Source organism: Myxocyprinus asiaticus, chromosome 1 (genome assembly GCF_019703515.2).
Source record: "Myxocyprinus asiaticus isolate MX2 ecotype Aquarium Trade chromosome 1, UBuf_Myxa_2, whole genome shotgun sequence".
Lineage (NCBI taxonomy): Eukaryota > Metazoa > Chordata > Actinopteri > Cypriniformes > Catostomidae > Myxocyprinus > Myxocyprinus asiaticus.
Window position 1 is genome coordinate 60,152,814 of NC_059344.1, and position 19,967 is coordinate 60,172,780.

The following is a 19,967-nucleotide window of genomic DNA, read 5'->3' on the forward strand; positions in this document are numbered from 1 at the left end:
TTTCACTGATTTAAAAAAAAAAAAAAAAAAAATCACATACTTGCACATATATGCAACGTACATTTCAAAACACTTTCATAAATGTAACGTGTATTTTCCAAAATCATAGTGAAATTTTAATATTTACATATATGCCCAAATATATTAAGTATCATTTTATATGTGGCCATATCAGACTTCTGTATGGGAGCTGGAGTTGAATGCCAGACTGTAATAAACTGAAGAAGAGCAAAGAGCGACAGGTCCATGTTTACGAGCTCACTCTGGCAATTCCAAATAAAATTCATAAAACATTGAGAAGTGGTTTTACAACACCTGTACACACTCTAAGATAACATACTACATCACATTAGGTAAAAAGCTTGGACAGTTTTTGGAGTTGGTAAAGCTAGTCATTGGTACAGTGCTAGGCTTAGCTACCGTCCTGCTGTTATCGTTGCATTCAGTAACTGTTCTCATGATTTTAAAAAAACAATGTTTCTCAATACAAGTGTCTTTGTAACACCCTGACACACTGTAACTGGCATCATTTATTAAGTCAAAATGCAATACGCTGAAGCTGGACATTACTCCATAAAGAAACAGGGCGGGCAATCCCAACAAAGGAAATGACAGAGGAATAGATTCAGATTCTCCCATGCAACCTTTCGGAATACAAGCCCACAAATCTAAAAACAAAGTCAACAACTGCTGGGATTCAGAATCAGAATTAGAATCAGAATGAGCTTTATTGCCAAGTATGCTTCCACATACAAGGAATTTTTCTAGTGCACAAACAATACAACAAGACAGAGATCATAAAAAAAATAAAAAATGAATAAAAATAAAGAGCTGGGATTGTATAGATGTTAAATAAATGGGTTATTTGAACTATTGCGACAGTCAACAAAAGTTTCCTCTGCTAAAGAGAGTGACTAAGGCTCTGAAGTTTAGTTATAAGAGCACACAGGGTGGTTATTGTTGTTGTTGTTGTTGTTTATAAAATAAAAGACAAGAACTGAAGCTTCAAGTTAAAATGGATTTGATAGTAATTCAGTAACAATTAAATTACAAGACGACCATTTTTATGCAACCAAAGCAAGAAGCAAAGAGTTCAATGAAGTCAGATAAATAAAGAGAAGAAAGGTCAAATGTGTACTTACGGGTAAGGTTTCAACAGAAGCTCGCGAGCAAACGCCAAAGACGCGCGAGCAACAAGTCTCTCCGCGCGATGTTTTTCGCACCGCTCCGAAAATGTTGCGAGGAAATGTGCAGCCAACTATGGAGGAGAAAACAGCAACATTTGGATCCGTCATCTTGTCCAAAAATCTTTTTCATGCAATAATGTGCGTCCAAAAATGTTTTCCCCCAAAATGACGCTTGTTGTTTCTGGTGTACATTTACAGGACTTACTGCGGGGCACGAGCGCGTGAGGTCAGGCTTCTTTCGCAAAAAATAAAAAATTCGAAAAATGTCAAAGATTTTCGCGCTATGTCACACTGAGTCGGTGCACAAAGTGAAAGCACCCTGTTGATGCAGTGTCGAACTAAACCCCATTGAAAAGATACTTTCAGTCCGACCCCTCTCGTTACATGCCTGTCAACAATCATAATAGCGTAGTACAGTTTTTATTTGCTCGTGCCCCAACTTATACGCAAAATAATTTCATTGTAAACCATTTCGCATACCATAATAGGCTAATAGCCTCAAAACTTACCTTAACGTCCGCTTTATTTATATCAATTTTTAAGTTCGGCCCCTTGGTTTCTTTTTCTTTTTTCTTTTTTCTTTTTTTCTAGTGTGTGTTTATATAATTTTTTTGTTTGTTTGTTTTTTTTTTTTTTTTTTTTTTTGCAAACTGTGTAAAGTTATTCTTGTGTTTCTTGGGCCGGCCGGGAATGTGACGTGAATCTCCGCCGCACCGATAGAGATGCGAAGAATGCTCGGAATGAGAGCAGGAATGAAATGAACGCGAGCGTCGAGTTTGCAGTAGGGCGGAGCGAGAGGGTGGCGTCATCCCAGAGCTTCTCCACCGGGAAGGAGGGACCACATCGTGGGGATGACCTCACAGGACACGTCCAAATCACCCTCCAAAGAGAGAGAGAGAGAGAGAGTGAGAGAGCAACTGAGCTGTTTATACTTTCTAACCCACCTTTTTTTGCAAAGATTCAGTTCTCTGTCTTGTAGTTTTAATAGTTTACAAGCTTACTTTATCTGTATAGTTAAATGCGTAAAAAGTAATTTTACACCTAAGCCACAGCAAAAAAAAAAAAAAAAAAGTATAAATGTTATTGCATTATACATATATACACACACACACACACACATATACATATATATATATATATAGACACTACCGGTCAAAAGTTTTGAAACACTTATTCTTTATTATAATTTTTTTTCTTCACATTTTAGAATAATAGTAAAGTTATCAAAACTATGGAATAACATAAATGGAACTATGGGAATTATGTTTTGACTAAACAAAATCCAAAACAAATCAGAACTGTGTTATATTTTAGCGTCTTCAAAGCAGTCACCCTTTGCCTAGAATTTGCAGACATGTACTCTTGACATTTTCTCAACCAACTTCTTGAGGTATCACCCTGGGATGCTTTTTAAACAGTATTGAAGGAGTTCCCATCTATGTTGGGCACTTATTGGCTGCTTTTCTTTATTATTTGGTCCAAGTCATCAATTTCAAAAACTTTATTTTTATTTTTATTTTTTTATTACATTTTAGTTTTATAATGAAATAAATGAATATGGTGGCACAATTATATTTTTGTCTACAAAACTAATTTCAAACATTTAAGCATACGCCTTCAGATCAAAAGATTTTTTTTTCTTCATTATGTTGTGGCTCATTTCCATTGTGTTGTGGCTTTTACGTTGTGTTGTGTCTTAATTTTGTTGTGCTGTGGTTTATTTCCATTGTGATAATTTTGTTGTGTTGTGCACCCCTGGTTCACATTTTTCAGGCAAACATTTCTCATAACAAAGTTTGCTAGGTTTAAAACAAAAGATATAGTGTTCAAAATGAAGACGAAAAGTATTTAGCCACTTTCTGCTTATTACACTTAGTGGTGTGTCCATTAAGTAAGTACATGTCCATAGTACATGTAATAACACATGAGCATACACCACTTGTGTGAACTTGAAGGGAACAGATTTCACACATCCAATGAAAATGAACAGCTGCTTATAATGGCTCAGAAAAGTGAGATTAGGTCTGATAAAATGTCTAGCATCATTTGTTTGCATGACATTTAGTTTGATAGACTCAAAAAATTTTTTTAAGATTAACGCATTTCAATGTCATAACAAAATTCAATACATTTAAATTGAGTAATCTTTAATAAAGTACAGTTTAAAAAATAATATTTTTGGTTTTATTAATTTAATTTGGTTAACATTACACAATTCAATTTGATCGAATTTTGTAATGCAACTGAAATTTGTAAATCTTAAAAATAGGCTAAACACATTTTTTGAGTGTATTTTGTCCTGTAATGGAATGACATTCATACATTTTTAAGTGTGGCTTAATCCAAATACTTTTTGGGTACACTAGCAAAGGTCTGTAAAATTTAGGGCCATAACTTCTTGGTCATAAATTACAACTGCATTGCACTTTGTTATATGAGTGATGATGTACAATGTGACTGATGAACATTCATCACATCACATAGTGATTTCCAATGATGTCATTAGGGAACTGAATCAAACTAATTTAAAAAGCAACAGCAGTCATTCATTCATCTTCAGCTTCATTCATACAAAATGCCAATATGTATCTCGATAATGATATTTGTTCTGAAATGGCTTAAAAGTGATTTCTTTAAATCAGAGGAACCATCATTTCAACTAAACATCCATTGCTGTCAAGTAGATTTAAAATGTGTAATGCATGCTAGTAAGAATACAGGAGTTTAAAATAATAAAAGGCATGATTTTCAAAAACTGAACACAAGGAAAAATTATATTTAATAACTTTCATTTATATGCACCCATATACAATGATACATAGTAGCCAAATAGCCAAGTAGCCAAACAAAATCTACTATTTATTTATTTATGGTGAATGAACAGGGTACAAAAACCGCAACTTACTGCAACTTTTTTGGAACCCAGTTGAATATTATATAATACTGAATTATTACAGTGGGTCCCAGTCAAATTTATTATTATTATAATATAAAACTGAATAATTGTTACTATTATTTGGAGGATTAGAGTTGTTTCACTGTAATAATATGTGTGTCATTTATTTCACCTGGAGCTTTTATATTGACAAAACATTGAAAGTGCAGTTTAATGTTCCTTATTCCAAATCTGGTGCAATGCTGTCATCTCCTTTTCTGTGACGGTGGACTATAACTTGTATTGGTTACAAAAATGATAAGCACTTTGCTTATTAATGCACGTGAACCATTCTAAGAGCACTGAAAACAGTGTATCATGATTCATGTGCACTATTAAATTATAGTAATATTAATTTTATATTAAATATATTAATATCAATATTATATTGATGGTGCTGTGCGAAAGTGCGAGGCGATCGTCTATGTTCCACGACCAGCTCCTTGAATAACAAATAATGTGAGAGTAAGGGCAGGCAGTGGAGTTTCTGGCGCCCCCTCTAGGGTATGATGGTGCCACCCAAGGACGGATTAACCACTGCGCCGATTGGGCCATTGCTCAGGGGCCTCTAAATCCAAAGGGCCCTGAACTCTAAATAAATTATTTATTTATTTTTTGATATCTATTATAAATCCACATAAATGTCAGCCTTATGTGAAATACCATTTGTTTGGCTGAATGCGTGCTGGGCTATAGCAGCGCGAGCACAGGCAATCTGCGTCTCGCAGGTGCAGCGCGTTTATTTGAAGAACTACAGAGACCAACCTTTGATTCACAAAATGCTTTTAAACACAAAGATAAAGTGCAGTTTACCTAAGCGACAGAATTCATGCAACAGTATGGATGACTTTAAAATGTTTAAGTCATGCATGCATTTAATGTTTAATGATAAAGCGAAAGATGCCTTAATACCCTAAATTTGTGCACGGTAACCTTTTGTAATATTTGGTTAACCGCGAGAGTTCACGAATGGTTATTCTGTTATTTGTCAGGACTCGGGATTAAAGAACGTTTCTTGCCATGTATGCATCAAACAAAATCTCTGATTAGCAGGTAATAAAGTGCAGTGAGCTATGAGCCTAAATAGTACAATACATAGATCTTCAAAAGATAAAATCACATTAAAGTCAAACAAAAATAATCACTGCCTGCAACATAGTAGGCCTATTCTTAATCAATGGAAAATGCGTAATTCTGAACCTATTTGGGATGCTTTGATTTTAAATTATTCAGCATTTAACTTGTGTAATTATTGTCTGCACACCAGAGCGGGGGGGTGGGCGCATTGGCTCACTGTGTTTATCAAGCGCTGAAACTTTGCCAGGTGAAAAACAATCTGGAATCATGTGTAACTGTCACATTAAGTCCTCTTTGCAACCTGAATTTCATCAGAATGTCGATGTGTGACACCAGTGCTGAAAAAGTTTGATGCAGCGCAACAAATGATGAAACAGAACACAGTTGTCTCGAGATGCGTTTACAAATAGTAAAGTTCTTTTAAACTTAATGCAGTGTCTAAAAAATGCGACGGTCCTGAGTTGTGGCACCGATCAAAGCCATCCATCCAGTGTGTGTTTACATAGAAAAACAATTTAAAAACTTGGCCCAAAACCTGATGGTTTGTTGGGTACCGTCGGACTCCGATCGTGTAAGACCTCTATACATGTGCAGAATAACCGAATAGTGATTTTGATATTTGAATACTGTGCACATCCCTATTAATAATGCATGATTTTGGATCGGTTCATAATTAGAAAGTACATAAAATGGGCCATGTCAGACATTGCTACGAACCTTTCTTCCGTCTATTTGAAAAACCCAACCAAATCTGCCAAGTGTCCTGTAGCACATAAAGGTGAACGTAGTCACGTCATGGGGGGCCACCACGGTGTACCGGCCCATGGGCCTCTATGGTCTTAATCCGTCCTTGGTGCCACCTTAGGGAATTGGTGCTCTACGCAGACTGTGCAATATGCGTTTTGGAACAACAAGAGGGTGAGCAAATGCTGACAAAATTTAACTATGCCTTTAACTCATGCCTTTATAAGCCTCACTGTGGATGTTTTTACAGAAGTGCACTACAATTCCTTTATGCTTGTGATTACAATCTTATTTGTGCACATGAATCCTTACATCACCTTTGATCACAAAAAAAGTAACCTGACAAAAAGTAGCAACCTTTTTAGAATGTGTGATCTATGTTCAACACAAGCGTTGCAGCCCCTAAAGTTTAATTACAAGTGAACAATGATTTTTGCTTAATGATGCTAGAAGTGCAAAGCTTCCCTTTCTACCTTCAATATCTGTAACATCAGTATCACGTCTGCTTTCCAAGGCTTCCTTATCTTATCTCCTAATGCTCCTCCTCACAGGGGGGTCTGTTCCTTCAATACCCAAACTATTAAGCATCAAAAGGGACGGCTTATCTATGCAAATACAGCTAGCCCTGGAGGAGCCAGTCGGCCCCCTTGGCTAGGCACACAGCTGCAGTACCTGAGTTTAGCCACAGCCGTGATTCATTCACCGTCATGGGTCATCTGCCAGAAGGATTTCACAAGCTCCTTGTTAAACATTAGCTCAGTGTATCCAGGAAGCCTCAGCGAAGGATCCAGGCGTAATAGCAGACTGTAAATGGCTTCATAGCCTTACATCAGAAGCTGTTTTCATTGCCTTATCTATGAGCTGAGCTGCCTTAGCAGATTGGATTTGGTGGAAAGCAGCCATATGAAAATCCTGTGTCTGTGAACACAGGTGGAAATGTAGTTTGCGAGGAACAATGCCAAAGCGAATGGTCACTGTTAAACACTTAGAGTACACTGTATATATCCCTGCTGCTGTGCTGTCATTTATAGCTCTTGAAACTGGTGATATTGAAAAGGCCACATTTGGTCATTTGGGGGACAAGTACATCAGTTAACTAGATTTGGGTTAGGATGTTGCGGGTTGTTGCCAGGGCAAAATTAGGTAAAATAACTTTTTTTTAGTCCAAAGTGGTGTAACGCATTACACATTAAATTTGTATAATCAGATTACATATACTAATTTCAATTAAGTTAATTATTTTTATGTACATTACTTAAAATATGTAGAATACATCTAAAACATGAATTATGTTCATATATACATCTGTTTGCATTTCATTTCACTAACTAGAGCCTGTGTAAGGGAGAAACGTATGGTGCTGAGTGCATGACTTGCGTGTGACAATGATCAAGGAGAAAAAAAGTAAAAAAAGTGTACTAGATATTAATAAAATAATTAGCAATGTGATTTATTTTTTCATTAAATAATGAGTTGTCTAATCAGATTACAATTTTAGAGAAGAAGTCATTATTAATTTGTAGTGGATTAATGTTTAACTTGCCCAACAATGATTATGATGATTATATATCATAAATCAAAATATTGTATATATGAACAATGATTATAGTACTATTACTATTGCTTAAAAAGTATAAGCAATAGTGATAGGGAAGCACCACTAATACAGTTTTAGATTTGTGTAATGCAAAATCGAAATAAACCAGAATGTGGACCATTTTGTCATAGACAAGTATGACCCATCTTATACCACCACACTAAACAAACACAGCCTGTAAATGTATGGATAAGATTACTTTTTTCATGATGGCATGGTTGTATTGCACGTAGATAAAATGATAAAGTGGCTCATTTGAGAAACCAATAAGCACTCCGGCCTCATGCAGCATTCTGCACTCTGATTCAATCAATTTCATACAAGGTACAGTTGAGCAATATTCTCGCAATCCCTTGAAATGCCTCAGGCTGATCATTCAAACACAGTTTGATGTATTACAAAGACTATGAAAACTTACACAGTTTAGTTGATCTTTGGCCTAGTTATGAACCTGTTATGGATATGATGACTCACTGTAACATCTTGAGTTTATAAATTTACACCTGTTTGTTATAAAAAGACAATACTACAGAAGGGTCTAAACATTTGATAAACAATTATCCAGTGCTGCCATCCAATATTTTGCTCTCAGCCCACACCGGCAGACTACACCCTCAGGCATCACACGAGGACAAAAGAGAGGGCGCAGGAGAAATCAGAGGCTGTAAGCTGTTTACCCCAAAACACACTCTCAGGTGTCTTCCCCCATGTACTGCACACACACACCCCTCTCCATATGGTCAAACAGACAGTGCACGCAAACAGAGCTCACCTGAATTAACACTGGGCAGGCCACAGAACAAAGCGACAGATGCACAGTGGAAACCTGAGAATGGGTTAGTGTCAGAAAGGTGCTGGTGGTAAGGTAGGTGTAAATAATCTTCTAAACTTGGGACTTTCATTTCAGGCTGCCCTCTGTTGTTCTTTGCACATACAAATGGATATAAAGTTATCTATTAAGCAACGGAATTACTCTTCAGTTTAGAAACAGCTGCATTTTTTAAAACTGTATTTGACAAAATACCTAAAGATTAAAAAAATAAATTAAAAAAAACTTTTTGAGTCATGCTTACCTGTGAAAGAGTCTCTGCCACAAAGTTAGGGTGTTGTGGGTGGATGCCAGGGCATTGTTAAGCAGCTGCTGAGGTGATCTGAGTGTTTTTAGTGTGTTGCTATGTGGTTGCTAGGGTGTTCTGGGTGGTCACAATGGCTTTGCTGCTTTGTGGTTTCTAGAGAAGTGCTTGGTGGTTGCTTGGGTGTTCTAGGTGTTTGCTAGGACGTTGCTAAGTGGTTGCTAGGGTGTTCTGGGTGGTTACTATGGCATTGCTTCTAGGTGGTTTCTAGGGTGTTATTTTGTGGTTGTTAGGTTGTTCAGGGTGGATGTTAGGATTTTCTGGGGGGTTTTTAGGGTGTTGCTATTTGATTAATAATGTTATCCAGTTGGTTATTATGGCATTACTGCTAGGTAGTTTCTAAGATGTTACTTGGTGGTTGCTAGGGTGTTCTGGGTGGTTACTAGAGCATTGTTATGTGGTTGCTAGGGTGTTCTGGGTGATTACTATGGTGTTGCTGCTTGGTGGTTTGAAGGGCGTTGCTTGGTGGTTGCTAGGGTGTTCTAGGTGGTTTCTATGATGTTGCTGCCAGGTGGTTTCTAGGGCATTGCTTGGTGGTTGCTAGGTTGTTCTTGTTGGTTGTTAGGGCATTGCTATGTGTTTGCTATGGGATTCTGGGTGCTAGCTATGTCGTTGCTGCTAGGTGGTTTCTATGGGGTGCTTGGTAGTTGCAAGGGTGTTCTGGCTGATTGCTAGGGCATTGGTCATTTGTTGCTTGGGTGTAAACGAAGTAAGTGTTAAGGTCCAGTGTTTAAACAAAGATTTTCTATGAAATGTAAGATTAATTACTAATGTCTTTGAAGTCCATCCTGGATTAACTGCGGAAGTTCACATAGATGCATTGTCCTTTGTTAGTTGGCTGATGAAGGCTTTTGTTGGCAATTAATTGATAGTCTATGTATTCCATTTCAAGAGTGTAGTCCATCAATAGACAAAGGTGATGCAGGTAGAGATCAATGAGGTACATCGCAGTTCAACCGGCAGGTCATTTCGGTGAGGTGCGGTGGGGTCCATCCCAAGTCCAAGTTTCAGGCAGTGGCATATGAAGTATCCGATGTCTTACAGTTGGAGTTGGCATCATTTCATCCTCTGAAGTCCATAGTAAAAAACTGAAGGGATTTCTGGCTAGCACCGGCTGCATTTTGTCATCATCACTCAGCGACACGTAGCAGTGGAGTCTGACACCAAGCAGGAATGGAGCTGGATCTGGCCGGCTCTGGTAACTTCGGGATATTGAGACAGGGAAACAAATAGAATAATATTAGCGTAGATGCCATTCAATTTATTGAGCGTTATAGATTATGAGAAATGTTTCTGAGAAATGTTTCTGGTTCTGGCAGACCTAACTAAAGCAGCCTAATTGTGAGTTGAAGGATAAATTAGGTGTACGCCTGGCTAAATAGATGAGTCTTTAGTCTAGACTTAAAACTGAGTGAGCGTGTCTGCGTCCCGAACAGTGTTTGGGAGACTATTCCATAGTTTAGGAGCCAAATTGGAAAAGGATCTACTTCCTTTTGTGGATTTTGATATTCTAGGAACTATTAACAAGCCAGAATATTGTGGTCGTAATGAACGTGACGGAATATAGCATGGTAGAAGGTCACCTAAGTACTGTGGAGCTAGACCATTCAAAGCTTTGTATGTAGTTAACAGAATTTTTAAATATGAAATTTAACAGGCAAATATTATCATATTTCTTGGTTCTAGTTAGCACTCTGGCAGCTGCATTTTGAACCAATTGAAGTTTATTTATTAAACTTGCAGTACATCCTCCCAGTAATGCATTACAATAATCTAGTCTTGAGGTCAAGAACCTTTTTTCTGCATCAGCAACAGAGAGCATGTGTCGTAACAAATAACAAATATAATACCTAAGTTCTTCACTGTAGAAGACGATGTAACAGTGCATCCATCAAGAGTCAAATTATATTTTAGCTGCTTTTTTTTAGAGGTTTTTGGTCCAATAATTAGTACCTCTGTTTTGTCGGAATTGAGTAGAAGGACATTTCTGGCCATCCAATCTTTGATTTCATTGATACACTCTGCTAATTTGGAGAATAGTGAAATTTCATCGGGTTTAGAAGAAATAGAAAGTTGGGTATCGTCGGCATAACAGTGGAAACTTATTCCATGATTCCTGATAATATCCCCCAAGGGAAGCATATTTAAGGAGAATAGCAGAGACTGAGCCCTGTGGCACTCCATACTTAACTTTTGTTTGATTTGACACTTCCTCGTTTACACATAAAAAGTGGTAGCGGTCTGATAAATAGGACCTGAACCATGCTAATGCAAGTCCACTAATGCCAACATAATTCTCCAGCCTATTCAAGAGAATGTCATGATCTATCATGATGAAAGGAAGCACTAAGATCTAAAATCAGTAGAAGAGAAATGCAGCCGCAATCAGATGATAAGAGCAAGTCATTTGTAACTCTGATCAGTGCAGTCTCTGTACTGTGATGGGGCCTAAATCCTGACTGAAATTGTTCATATATACTATTTCTCTGTGGAAATGAGTTGAGAAGACACTACATTTTCTAGTATTTTCAACATAGATGGGGGATTTGAAATCTGTCTATAATTAGCCAATTCTCCAGGATCAAGCTGTGGCTTCTTAATAAGCGGTTTGATAACTGCCATTTTAAAGTTTCTCGGGACATGTTCTAAGGATAGCGAGGAGTTAATAATATTAAGAAAAGGTTCTGAGATTTCAGGGAATACCTCTTTTAAGAGCTTCGTTGGTATTGGATCTAACATACATGTTGTGGCTTTTCATTTTTTTATAAGTTTTGTTAGCTCTTCATGACCTATGACAGTGAAGGATTGAAGTTGCTCGTGAGGAAATTTATGAGACACTGTTTTCTGAGGGTCAGTGACAGTTGATTGCATGATTCCAATTAGATTTTTTTTATTTGATTTTTTTATTTTTGATTTTTTTTATTAACAATTATTACTGATTCCAGTCATAGATTAAATAAACATGACAGAAAATACGGAATCAAATTATATGAACTTTAATCCCTTCCCTCCGAACATTCCTCCTCCCCCCAACACAAATGGGCACCTCAGTGGTCTGATAATAAATTAATAATGACACATAAATTAACAAATCAACAGAAAGTATTTAGAAAAAAAATAAAAATAAATAAAAAAAAACAATAAGAATGCACACACACATTAACATCTTCCTCACTGTCTCCCCCAAGAGCCGTCCAAAAAGTCCAAATAACTGCCCCATTTTTTTATTAAATAAACCCATGTTGCCCAGCCTTCTCTATATCATCCCCACAAATGTCACTACCCTGCCCAAATCCGTGCACCACTCCCGAAACGAGGGCGCTCCAGCCGACTTCCATTCCCTAAGGATGACCTGTCTTCCGATCATGACACCAGCCAGGACCCAATTCTTTATGTACCCATCCCCTACATTTATAACCGTCCCATCACCTAGAATACATAGTCTGGGCAAAATTAAATTTGAGTACCCAATACATCACATATAAAACTCTGAACCCTCAACCAAAATTCTTGGATCTTAACACACCACCAAAAAAACATGGGTTGTGTCCCCGTCTTCTGATTGGCATCGCCAGCAGGTGGGTGTGTCTTTGAGACCAAGCCTATACAATCTAGAGGGGGTCCAATAGAATCAATGTAAAATCTTAAATTGCATCAGACGTACCCTTGCATCTCTAGATGTAGACTTGATATTTTTAGAATCCTATTCCAATTTGATTTCTATTTTATCGGTAAAGAAATTCATGAAGTCATTACTATTGTGCTGTGACAGAATATCTGGTTCAGTCGATGTTTTATTCCTAACCAATTTAGCCACAGTACTGAATAAACACCTAGGATTGTTTTGGTTGTTTTCTATGAATATGCTGACCTGGCAGCTTTTAGTGAATGTCTGTAGCTACAGACACTATCCTTCCATGCACCATGAAATACTTCTAATTTTGTATTCTTCCACTTGCGCTCCATTTTCCGAGCTGCTCTCTTGAGAGTATGATCATTGTACCATGGTGCAGGGCTTTTTTTCTTAAATTTTCTTTAATCAAAGGGGGCGACACTATCAAGAGTGCTAGAGAAGACTGTATTTATATTTTCTGTTAAATAGGTAAACTTACATACAATTCTACTAGACTTTTTGGTTTACTGAGTATGAGACAATTCTGGAAGATTATTAGTGAAGTTATCTTTAGTGGTCAAAAGAATAGTTCTACCTGAACGATAGTGTGGTGTAGATTGAGTGACATTAGCTGACTGCAGCAAACAAGAGACAAGGAAATGACCTGAGATGTCAATGCTCTGCGGTAGAATTTCTATAGTATCAACATCAACTCCATATGACAGAATTAAATCTAGCGTATGATTATGGCGAAGAGTTGGTCCTGTCACATTCTGTCTGACTCCAAGAGAGTTGAGATTATCAATAAATGCTAATCCCAATGTGTCATTTTCGTTATCTATGTGAATGTAGATGTCACCAACAAATAAATCTCTATCTACAGTACCTACAAGATCTGATAGAAAATTTGCAAATTCACCAAGGAAATCTGAATAAGGCCCGGGTGATCTATGTACTGTAGCAAGGGCAAAAAACGACAGAGATTTTTTATTTATATCTGAAGGTGTCATATTAAGCATTATTAGTTCAAAAGACTTAAATTTATATCCTTTCCTCTTAGTAACAACAAAAACTTCACTGTAAATTGTAGCAACACCTCCTCCTTGACCCTTCAGATGAGGCTCATGTTTATAACAATAACCTGGGGGAGTAGACTCATTTAAACTAATGTATTCATCTGGTTTAAGCCAGGTTTCAGTCAAGCAGAGCACATCCAAACTATGATCTGTAATAATTTAATTTACAATTAGTGCTTTGGTTGAAAGATCTAATGTTTAGTAGCCCTACCTTTATATGATGTTCATCTTCAGTTTTTTTGTTTTTTTCCCAAGTTTGTCCTTAATAATAATAAAAAAAAAATCTAAATTATTTAGTGAAGGGTTTGTGTTTGGCAGTTTGGGGAAAGACACTGTCACGAGCTGAGCTAGAACCCGGGTCACCTGTGTTGGTCGAGAGATCTAACACTAAGCCACGGGAGTGGTAATGATGGACCCAAATGAAACACTTAAGGCAGTATTCCAGGAGATGTAGATTTATTAAAAAGAAAGTCCTTGCAAAAATGAATCAACAAAAGTTCTTCTCAGACCAAGGTATAAACCACATAAACAAAAAAAAAAAAAAAAAACAATGGGCAAAACCAAAGGAGAAAATAAAACTCCAACAATCAGTTATCTGATTACAAAAACAATTACAATCAGTGAAAGGAACTCAGGATATCTTACTTGGGAAAGCTAGAGAGACTTTGGCAAGACAAGGCAGGAAACACAGGGCAGAGACTCAAAAACCGAGTGAGGAACCAAGGCAAAAAACACAACTTAAATACACTGGGAAAAACAAGGCACAGGTGAGCTGGATAACGCTAACAAGGCCACACAAGGAAGGACTAAGGTAGAGGAGAACACAGGGGACCTCTAGAGGCATGGAGACAAACTACAGGAGGTAGGACGCTGACAGACACAGTCTCTATATGATATCTAGGTGATACAGTCTCTATGTGTTGTAGTTTATGTGACCTGTGTGACATCTCAAGGCAGCTAGCAGATGTTTGGATTAGCCAGTTTGTCTACTTCCTGACCTGGGCCCCAATTAGTCAAATACTATCACTATTAAGATTATGAGCCAAATTACTAGAGAGGAGAGTGGCACCTTCACTGGAGGGATGGAGTCTGTCTCTCTTTAGCAGGTCAAGTCTACCCCAAAAACTCTTCCAATTGTCTATAAATCCTATGCTATTCTCCGGACACCTCTTAGACATCCAGCCGATCTGTGACACTAATCTACTATAAACCTTGTCACCACGACAAGAAACTATGGCATTGCTGCTAGTTTTTTTTTTTTTTTAGAGTGTTGCTTGTTTATTGCTGAGGTGTTCTAGGTGGTTATTATGATGCTGCTGCTAGGTGGTTTTTAGGGCATTGCTAAATGGTCACTAGGGTGTTCTGGCTGCTATTGCTCTGCTGCTAGGTGGTTTCTAGGGCATTGCTTGGTGGTTGCTAGGGTGTTCTTGGTGGTTACTAGGATGCTCTGGGTGTTAGCTCTGCTGCTAGGAGACTTCTAAAGTGTTGCTTGGTAGTTGCTAGGGTGTTCTGGCTGTTTGCTAGGGCATTGCTAGATGGTTGCTTGGGTGTTCTAGGTGGTTTTTAGTTGGTGTTTACCCATCTAAGTCAACAGTGCCCACCCATGTGTCTCCGTTTAACTTGTTTAATTGTCCTCCATGCGAAAACTCTAAATTGAATCGCTTAGAAAAGTAGTAGCACAGCTCTGCTCAACAAGCCATACGATTTGAGGTATCATTCAAAAAAGTTAAATGTGCACTTTAAAGATCATTATTGGACATTAACAAACACACAAATCTAACTTGAGCTGCTTCATTTGATTGAGTTTCTTCATGTCCATTATCATCCATGTAATCTGATGTGGGCAGATAAAGCCCCAAAGGCCTTATTTGTGTGTGTGTGTGTCTGTGTGCACTTTTAAAACCAGAGTGTGTCAACCTTTTTGCTCCAGGGGGCAAGAGGTGGGGCAAGGTGGTACGGCTCTGGATCAGTTTACTTCGCTGTTGCCCTGTGAACTCTCTTAATCATGGGCCCCTGCAAGGCCAGGTGCAGAGCACTCAGCCTATTCAGAGCCACTATACAGAGCTTTACTGAGAGATAAGGGCCACGTCAGCCAGAACCATTCATGCTATTTCATGCCGTTTCTTTAATGGTAATGACTTTAAAATTAAGCATTAAAGCAATTAAATGAAAATGCAGCAACTTGAAGATGCCAGCACAGAATGTTGGTTTTAAACTGCGTCCAGCAGGGCATGGATTGAATGTGGAATTAAAATGCATTTTGATACCATGCCTGTGTGCACAAAAGAGCTTCAATATGATGCCAGTTTTAGTCAAATATGGGAATGCATATATATATATATATATATATATATATATATATATATATATATATATATATATATATATATATATATATATATATATATATATATATATATATATGGAGCCGCCACCTTGTGGTCAAAGACGGGGCTTCTGTTTGGAGGCCATTTCACTGGATAGTGAGACCCCAAAAAGGTTTTGTTGTACTGAACACCAAAGCCATCTTCCAAAAATTACACATCTAAAAATGTTTTTCCTCTTAAGAATAAGGAATAATAAAAAAATCTTAGTTACTAAAGCAGAGACAAATATGTAAATCATTGTGGGAATGTGTTTGGCATTGGTCACCGAATAAAATAATTAATCAGAGGGACATGAAACTGTGTATACATGCCATTATTGTAAACAAAGAGTTCATTAGTGAGAAATGTTGATTACATGCCTGATATTGTTGATGTTGCCTTTCATCAGATTCCTCTGCTGAACGGCCAAATAATAATTGACATAAAAAATTGGTACCGCTGTGCTGCGGTAATAATGTTATCAAAATTTAATTAAAATCATTCTGATGAACAACAGAAGCGGAAAATATCCTGAGAGTATGTCTGAAGTTCACAGCTTATTTAAAATTGTAGAACAAATGAGCCTTTTCATAAACATATAAACCTGTAAAGAAAATAGAGTTTTTTTCTTTTCTTCTTAAGAAAATGGGGGTGGGCCTTGCAAAACTTGTCACCACTGTACTGTTAGAATGTTCTGGGTGGTTGCCAGGGCATTGCTATTAAGTTGCTAACAGTGTTGGCGAAACTACTTTGAAACTGCAGCTTCACAAGCTACAAACTAATCATAATTTAAGTAATTAAACTACAGTCAAGCTACTCTTTAAGTACTTTTTTAGTGGCTTGTAGTTGGCTATACTACCAGCTATTGACAAAAAGTAGCCAACTATAATGAAGCTATTTAAAAAAGAAAATACTTTTAGATATACAGTACAACAATGGGATGATTTTTTTAATTCTGAAATTAGCTCTGATTTTAGAATTCAAAAATATCCCCTGATTATATATTTAATTAGGGTGACATTCCCTTACAAACATAACCATGGTTTTACTATGGTTAACAATAGTTTTATTTAACTGAATCAAAATATAGTGACAAACAGCAGCAATACACTTAAGTATTTTGTTTCAAAAAGGGGCAAAGTCTATTTAAGGCTGCGTGGGGCTCAAGTGAATCATTTCAAGGATTGTTTGTTGGTGACGTCAAGTGACATCATTGTTCCATGAACATTTCCTGCTTGTCAAAACAGAGACTATTTAGCAGAGACGGGCCACTTCTATTAAAATCAATGGGAGAAATTGGAATGCCCAGCGGCGGCCAACGATCAACGGATCTGAGCTTAATCCGTGTTAAAGACGTACAATTTATTATACCTGTTGTGACAGAATGACACGCCCCTCCCGTGGATCATCGTCGCCCGCGATTAGTTTTCCCCGTTTCCCCACAAGGTAGATTGAAGCACGTGTCACGGCCGATGGGCCAGGATGCCGGGCCTCTATAATGACCCTTATTTCTGAGCCCCACACCTTTTAGCCCTCCAAAGCTTTCACAGTGGATGGAAAAGTCTTCGAACGTAATAGGGCATAGGGATGATCACTTCTGTATGGAACGCACCCGTAGTGTATTGTGACGCAACTTGGTGTAGTAGCTTGTTACTTGAAAAGCTTCATGTGAAAATAGCTGAACTTCTACTAAAAAAAATTATGTTAGTTAAAAACTTAGTTGCACCACCACTTTTAGTTAAAGGAATAGTTTACCCAAAAATTAAAATTCTCTCATCATTTACTTCATGCCATCCCAGATGTGTATGACTTTCTTTCTTCTGCAGAACACAAATTAAGATTTTTTGAAGAATATCTCAGCTCAGTAGGTCCATACAGTGCAGTGAATGGTGACTTTGAAGCTCCAAAAAGCACATTAAGGCAGCATAAAAGTAATCCATACAACTCCAGTGGTTTAATCCATGTCTTCTGAAGCAATCCAATTGATTTTGGGTGAGAACAGATAAAAATAACCAAACTTTTTTTCACTATAAATCTTGACATCAGCAGTCTCCTTGATGATCATGATTCATGCTCGATTACACTTCCTAGCGTTTGACGCATGCCCAGAGCGCTAGGTGGGTCTAGGACGTCTACTCGAGCTTGAAATCATCATCATGCCTAGAGACTGCAATGGCAAGATGTACAGTGGGAAAAAAAAACAAAGTTATATTTTGTCTGTTCACACCAAAAACCGATTAGATTGCTTAATAAGACATGCAATAAAGCACTGGAGTAATATAGATTATATGGTGACCCGCCCCTCCCTCTTGTCATCGTCTCCTCGTCTCTTCTAAAGGCCGTCCTTCAACCAGGCACACAACGGGAGTGGGCTTGATGGAGGAGAGGTGAAATTTAATAAGCGTCGTTTGGCGGCGGATGAGGCACACCTGATGTGGGTGGAGCCTCATCACCGCTACCTTTTAAAATGCAGAACGCACCTCTCCTCAAGAGACTGGTCTCTATCTCCTGTGCATGCTCGCCATTTTCCTTGAAAGTCTAGTAGCAGAGCAGGGAGGGTACCAGCCGAATTAGATGCATTGCAGGACCCACTCCTTGGAACCCCCAGCATGGTTTAGATGAGTTGGCGGGGGATTAAAGCATATGTTGCAGCCGACTGGCCAGGTTGTCGGGCCACCATTCCCCTTGACACCATGGCCCAGGGAAGCATGAGTCGCCAAGGAAGCCATCGCCCCTTGCGCCCTGGACCCAGAAGTAGAGCGTGTGCAACTGCCAGACCCTGCCTTGACCCTACCTTCACTGAGCCCCTTCTCACTGCGAGGACACCAGAACCACCCCCCCCTTTTTCTTTTTTTTAGACTCTTCCACCATGGACACTTTATTTCCCCTTTTTGGAAATGTTGGTTTGTTTGTTATTTAAAATAAATAATAAAGGCCTGACGTCACACCCATGGTGTCTGTCTCTGGCTCACCCTGCCACAATTACTTTTTGGAACTTCAAAGTTTAGCCACCATTTACTGTACTTGCACTGTATGAACCTACAGAGCTGAGAAATTCTTCTAAAAATCATAATTTGGGTTCTGCAGAAAAATTCTGGGAGAAGGTCTGGGATTGGGGGGTGAACTATCCCTTTAACTACTCACCAACACTGGTTGCTAAGGTGTTCTAAATGTTTTTAGTGCATTGCTAAGCAGTTGCTATTGTGTTCTGGGTGGTTGCACACTGGCCCAAGTCACAAGAGCCCAAAGTCTTTACAATATTCCAGTCCCGAGATACGGCTTCAGTGTAAGTATATGCGTTTTTTCATCTGTTTTATCACCCACCTGAAAAAATCACAAGTCTGATTGCTTAGAAAAGTAATAGCTCACCTCTCTTCAACAAACTACATGATTTGAGGTATCAAACAAGTTATATGTCTGAACTTTAATACATAGGGTTAGGGGTTTGTTCAAATCAGAAATGCATGCCTAAATACACATTTATGATATAAGCCAAAAAAAAAAAAAAAAGACACTCTATACAGAGAATATATACACATATGTTCTCTTGGATTTTTGGATGTCAGCGTGTTACAGTGAGCACTTGCTGCAGTGCTCTGGCTGAGAACCAGGATGAGCACTAGTCTCCAGGCAACAGCTGAGGTTTTTGATGTCCAAATGTTTGTGGACTAAATGTCTCTTTAATTCAATTTTGTAATGCAGCGTTTGAAGATTTGGATCAATGGCTTCTGCCTTTGATGGTCCTCCTGGTACTCAGAGGCATGTCATTGTGACAATCCCACACTGCAGGGATGTAGCAAATAAAGCTATGATCATATTCTGTTGCTGATGTTACTCTGAAATGGAATGGAAGGGGCTTTAATAGCCAATCCTTGCTAGAAAAGGATTAGCCACACATGCTATGACAGACCTGCACACTCAAAGGGCCACATCATACTGTTCTTTTGTGTCCTCCCTATTTCTAAAAGCACGCAATGAGCTTAATGTAAAAGGAGCAAAACAGGCTGAAATGTGTGAAAAGTGTGATTTCCACAGTCCATTCATCAATGCTGTCCTGTATATGTCACTCACAGTTTATTTAAATATAGAAAGTGTGGTGTTATGCACCATGAGAACATATGGCACATACATCTGAAAAGAAATAAATTAAAGAGGTTGCTGAACACAACAGATGTTAGACAGACTGATAGTGTCAGTCACCATTCAATTTTAATGCATCTTTTATCCACACAATGAAAG

General features: G+C 38.1%; 1 protein-coding gene across 4 annotated transcripts in view; it reads right to left on the minus strand.

Moving 5' to 3' along the window:
* The window catches only part of LOC127440621 (transcriptional enhancer factor TEF-1), a 121,244-nt gene extending 119,255 nt beyond the window's left edge, over positions 1–1,989 (minus strand). For 3 of the 4 annotated variants that reach the window (XM_051697349.1, XM_051697330.1, XM_051697340.1), the window contains exons 1-2: positions 1,697–1,988; positions 1,143–1,258 (exon numbers count right to left, since the gene is read on the minus strand). The gene's annotated coding sequence lies outside the window, so the exon portion shown is untranslated. Of the gene's footprint in view, positions 1–1,142; positions 1,259–1,696 lie in introns of all 4 variants that reach the window. The other variant, XM_051697321.1, reaches the window with a different exon arrangement.
* Between the last annotated feature and the right edge of the window lie 17,978 nt (positions 1,990–19,967).